This window comes from Salmo salar, unplaced genomic scaffold, assembly GCF_905237065.1.
Source record: "Salmo salar unplaced genomic scaffold, Ssal_v3.1, whole genome shotgun sequence".
NCBI classification, from domain to species: domain Eukaryota; kingdom Metazoa; phylum Chordata; class Actinopteri; order Salmoniformes; family Salmonidae; genus Salmo; species Salmo salar.
This window is the reverse complement of record NW_025547410.1, coordinates 84001-90000: the sequence shown is the minus strand read 5'-3', so window position 1 is coordinate 90000 and position 6000 is coordinate 84001. Positions and strand designations below refer to the sequence as shown.

General features: G+C 43.5%; 1 protein-coding gene across 8 annotated transcripts in view; it reads right to left on the bottom strand.

Annotated features, from left to right (window-relative positions):
- Positions 1-6000, bottom strand: part of abhd6 (Abhydrolase domain-containing protein 6) — an 81962-nt gene that overhangs the window by 34563 nt on the left and 41399 nt on the right.

Sequence of the window (6000 nt, the reverse complement as noted above, 5' to 3'; positions counted from 1 at the left end):
CACAGCATAAGATAATAAGATCCCCTTTTCCCCCCCAATTTATCAAAAAAAAATCTTTATTAATCAGTATATTTGAATTCAACCATATGATTTGGCTCTGAATTTCTGTAATTTTTTCCCGGGGGATAATATTAAAAATATAACCAAGCTTTTATGGATTCTCTGAAGAATTGGGATATGTCTATTAAGAAATAATGCAGAAACTAAGTAAAGTGACAAGACTTTATTTGTATAAAAGTTAATCTTTTTGAAAAATAAAAGTTGGTCTGTTTCTATGATTTTACATGAAATCCAACTTGTATTTAAATATAGTTTGAAACCATGAGGCTTTCGCGATTGATTCAAAGCTTAAATGTTCTTACGTTCAGCCCCTCCATTGTCATGTGTATTATATATGTATTTCTGTTTGATCTTTTCTGGTAAACTGAAAGATGTAAATATGTAAAGATATTGGCTTCAAACTGCAAAAATGAGGATGGAAGTGACAAGAAGAGACAGACGAACTGAGAGACAACGAATGTGTTTATCAACATCACTCTAACAAACACAAAGCTTTATCTTTCCACTGCAATAGTATTTTGTCAATCTTAGTTTCAACAACAACAACAAATCTCTATTCTTTCTGGAATGTACAGTGCATTCGGGAAAGTATTCAGACCACTTGACTTTTTCCACATTTTGTTACGCTACAGCCTGTGTTCTAAAATGTATTGAATAGTTCCCCCCCTCATCAATCTACACACAATACCCTACAATGAAAAAGCAAAAACAGGTTTTTAGAAATTCTTGCAAATGTATAAAAAAATTAAAAAAGGAAATATCACATTTACATTCAGACTCTTTACTCAGTACTTTGTTGAAGCACCTTTGGCAGCGATTTCAGCCTTGAATCTTCTTGGGTATGACGCTACAAGCTTGGCACACCTGTATTTGGGGAGTTTCTCCCATTCTTCTCTGCAGATCCTCTCAAGCTCTGTCAGGTTGGATGGGGAGCGTCGCTGCGCAGCTATTTTCAGGTGTCTACAGAGATGTTCGATCGGGTTCGAGTACGGGCTCTGGCTGGGCCACTCAAGGACATTCAGAGACTTGTCGCGAAGCCACTCCTATGTTCTCCTGGCTGTGTGGTTAGGGTCGTAGTCCTGTTAGAAGGTGAACCTTTACCCCAGTCTGAGGTCCTGAGCACTCTGGAGCAGGTTTTCATCAAGGATCTCTCTGACTTTGCTCCATTCATCTTTCCTCAATCCTGATTAGCCTCCCGGTCCCTGCCACTGAAAAACATCCCCACAGCATGATGCTGCCACCACCATGCTTCACCGTAGGGATGGTGCCAGGTTTCCTCCAGACTTGATGCTTGGCATTCAGGCTAAAGAGTTCAATCTTGGTTTCATCACACCAGAGAATCTTGTTTCTCATGGTCTGAGTCCTTTAGTTGCCTTTTGGCAAACTCCAAGCGTGCTATCATGTGCCCTTTACTGAGGAGTGGCTTCCGTCTGACCATTACCATAAACGCCTGATTGGTGGAGTGCTGCAGAGATGGTTGTCCTTCTGGAAGGTTCTCCCATCTCCACAGAGGAACTCTGGAGCTCTGTCAGGGTGACCATCGGGTTCTTGGTCACCTCTCTGACCAAGGCCCTTCTGCTACAGAAATGTTTTGGGACCCTTCCCCAGATCTGTGCCTTGACACAATCCTGTCTCAGGGCTCTACGGACAATTCCTTCGACCTCATGTCTTGGTATTTGCTCTGACATGCACAGTCAACATTGTAAAGTTCAGAAATGTTCTGTCCAAAATTTATGCAGAAAAATTAATCCATGCTTTTGTTACTTCTAGGTTAGACTACTGCATTGCTCTACTTTCCGGCTACCCGGATAAAGCACTAAATAAACTTCAGTTAGTGCTAAATACGGCTGCTAGAATCCTGACTAGAACCAAAAAATTTGATCATATTATTCCAGTGCTAGCCTCCCTACACTGGCTTCCTGTTAAGGCAAGGGATGATTTCAAGGTTTTACTGCTAACCTACAAAGCATTACATGGGCTTGCTCCTACCTATCTTTCTGATTTGGTCCCACACGTACGCTACTGTCACAAGATGCAGGCCTCCTAACTGTCCCTAGAATTTCTAAGCAAACAGCTGGAGGCAGGGCCTTCTCCTATAGAGCTCCATTTTTATGGAATGTTCTGCCTACCCATGTGAGAGACGCAGACTCAGTCTCAACCTTTAAGTCTTTATTGAAGACTCATCTCTTCAGTAGGTCCTATGATTGAGTGTAGTCTGGCCCAGGAGTGTGAAGGTGAACGGAAAGGCTGGAGCAACGAACCGCCCTTGCTGTCTCTGCCTGGCCGGTTCCCCTCTCTCCACTGGGATTCTCTGCCTCTGACCCTATTACAGGGGCTGAGTCACTGGCTTACTGGTGCTCTTCCATGCTGTCCCTAGGAGGGGTGTGTCACTTGAATGGGTTGAGTCACTGACGTGGTCTTCCTGTCCGGGTTGGCGCCCCCCCTTGGGTTGTGCCGTGGCGAAGATCTTTGTGGGCTATACTCGGCCTTGTCTCAGGATGGTAAGTTGGTGGTTGGAGATATCCCTCTAGTGGTGTGGGGGCTGTGCTTTGACAAAGTGGGTGGGGTTATATCCTGCCTGTTTGGCCCTGTCCGGGGGTATCATCGGATGGGGCCACAGTGTCTCCTGACCCCTCCTGTCTCAGCCTCCAGTATTTATGCTGCAGTAGTTTGTGTGTCGGGGGCTAGGGTCAGTCTGTTATATCTGGAGTATTTCTCCAGTGTCCTGTGTGAATTTAAGGACTACCTGGCCTTGACTCCTTGCTGTCCCCAGTCCACCTGACCGTGCTGCTGCTCCAGTTTCAACTGTTCTGCCTGTGGCTATGGAACCCTGACCTGTTCACCGGACGTGCTACCTGTCCCAGACCTGCTGTTTTCAACTCTCTAGAGACAGCAGGAGCGGTAGAGATACTCTCAATGATCGGCTATGAAAAGCCAACTGACATTTACTCCTGAGGTGCTGACCTGTTGCACCCTCGACAACTACTATAATTATTATTATTTGACCATGCTGGTCATCTATGAACATTTGAACATCTTAGCCATGTTCTGTTATAATCTCCACCCGGCACAGCCAGAAGAGGACTGGCCACCCCTCATAGCCTGGTTCCTCTCTAGGTTTCTTCCTAGGTTTTGGACTTTCTAGGGAGTTTTTACTAGCCACCGTGCTTCCACACCTGCATTGCTTGCTGTTTGGGGTTTTAGGCTGGGTTTCTGTACAGCACTTTGAGATATCAGCTGATGTAAGAAGGGCTATATAAATACATTTGATTTGAACTGTGGGACCTTAAAGACAAATGTGTGCCTTTCCAATCATATCCAATCAATTGAATTTACCACAGGTGGACTCCAATCAAGTTGCAGAAACATCAAGGATGATCAATGGAAACAGGATGCACCTGAGCTCAATTTCAAGTCTCATAGCAAAAGGGTCTGAATACTTATGTAAATAAGGTTAAAAAATGTTTTTATTTAAAGACCTGTTTTCACTTTGTCATTATAGGGTATTGTGTGTATATTGATGAGGAAAAAAATATAATTTAATCAATTTTAGAATTAGTGTGTAATGTAACAAAAAAAAGTTAAGGGGTCTGAATACTTTCCGAATGCACTGTAGATGCCAAATCATATCCACTGGGCCATTGCTCCACTTAATTGGTACGCAAAAGATAGTTGGACTTTCTTAGGGAACCAAAATGGCGCATTTCAGGCATAAATGGGACCCATGTTGTCCAAAAAGTTATACTTTTGATTTATCTGTCAATTAATATTTTCCCCCCCAAGAGTCTTCATCCAGGTGCTTTTTGGCAAACTTGAGTCAACATTTTGGATGAGATGGGTCCCATTATGTCTGGAGAAAATCAAACCCTGCATTCCACAGTAAGAACCTCATACCAACGGTCCAGCATGGTAGTGTGATTATAGATGCTTTGCTGCCTCAGGGCCTGGAGGACTTGCATGAATTCTGCTCTTTATCAGAGAATTCTACAGGAGAATGTCAGGCCATCTGTCTGTGAACTGAAGCTAAAGCCCAGCTGGGTCATGCATCGAGACAATGATCCAAAACACATAATCAAGTCTACATGAAAATGGTTAAAAAGCAACAGATTTGAAGTTTTGGAATGGCCTAGTTAAAGTCCAGACCTAATCCAATTTGAGATGTTGTGGCAGGGCCTGAAACGAGCAGTTCCTGCTTGAAAACTCACAAATGACCCCGTTCTGCATGGAAGAGTGGGCCAAAATTCTTCCACAGCAGTGTGAGAGACTGATCATCAACTACAGGAAGTGTTTGGTTGCAGTCATTGCACCTAAAGGTGGCACAACCAGTTGAGTGTAAAGGGGGGGCAATTACTTTTTCACACTTGGGAATTGGTGGTTTTATAACTCTGTTAATGAAGTAAAACTATTTTTGGTTATTTGTAAACTCAGGTTCCCTTTATCTAATATTAGGTTTTGGTTGAAGATCTGATTGGCAAAAAGAAAATGGCACCGAAGAACATGGCTGACGTTTTACATTCACTAATTGTGCAATTTTGTAAATTTTTAAGCGTTTTGCGTAACTTATTTTTTAACTTATTGTGTGGACATAAATGTTGCTGCTACCGTCTCTTATGACCGAAAAAAAAAAAGTGATTACTCACCGCGGACTGGAAGAAACTTTTTCCTTTAACGAGTCCGACAAGAAGGATATCCTGCTTTCACTGGAACAGGCCCAGATCCACGCCTTTTGTGTGAAGAAAAGACACCAGAAAAGGGGACGCAGATCGGGGATTCTTCTGAGAAGCCGGAGGCGAGCGAGTAAACTCCCAATGCCTTCCATTCTCCTTGCTAACGTGCAATTGATGACCTACTATTAAGATTATTCTACCAATGGGACATTAAAAACTGTCTTGAATCTTATGTTTCACCGAGACGTGACTGAACGAAGAAACAGATAATATAGAGCTGGCAGGATGTTCTATGCACCGGCAGAACAGAGACGCTACGTCTGGTAAGACGAGGGGGGTCCATTTGTCAATAACAGCTGGTGCACGATGTCTAATATTAAAGAAGTCTCGGAGGTATTGCTCACCTGAGGTAGAATACCTCATGATAAGCTGTAGACCACACTATCTACCAAGAGAGTTCTCATCTGTATTATTCGTAGCCGTCTATTTACCACCACAAAGCGAAGCTGGCACTAAGACCGCTCTCAACCAACTCTAAGGCCATGAGCAAAGAAGAAAATGCTCACGCAGAAGCGGCGCTCCTAGTGGCCGGGAACTTTAATGCAGGCAAACTTAAATCAGTTTTACCAAATTTTTACCAGCATGTCACATGTGCAACCTTTAGGAATAAAAAATCCAGTAGAATATGTTCCGGGATTCATCCAATGGCATTGAGAAATACACCACCTCAGTCATTGGCTTCATCAATAAGTGCATCGATGACATCGTCCCCATAGTGACTGTACGTTCATATCCCAACCAGAAATCATGGATTACATGCAACATCCGCATCGAGCTAAAGGCTAAAGCTGCCGCTTTCAAGGACTGGGAGACTAATCCGGACGCTTATAAGAAATCCCTTTATGCCCTCAGACGAACCATCAAACAAGCAAAGCGTCAATACAGGATTAAGATTGAATCCTACTACACCGGCTCTGACGCTCGTCAGATGTGGCAGGGCTTGAAAACTATTACGGACTACAAAGGGAAAAGCTAAATGCCTTTTAGGCTCGCTTCGAGGCAAGCAACACTGAAGCATGCACGAGAGCACCAGCTGTTCTGGACGACTGTGTGATAGCACTCTCGGTAGCCGATGTGAAAAAAACCTTTAAAACAGGTCAACATTCACAAAGCTGCAGGACCAGATGGATTACCAGGACATGTACTCAAAGCATCCAACTGTCAAGTGTCTTCACTGACATTTTCAACCTCTCCCTGACCGAGTCTGTAATAC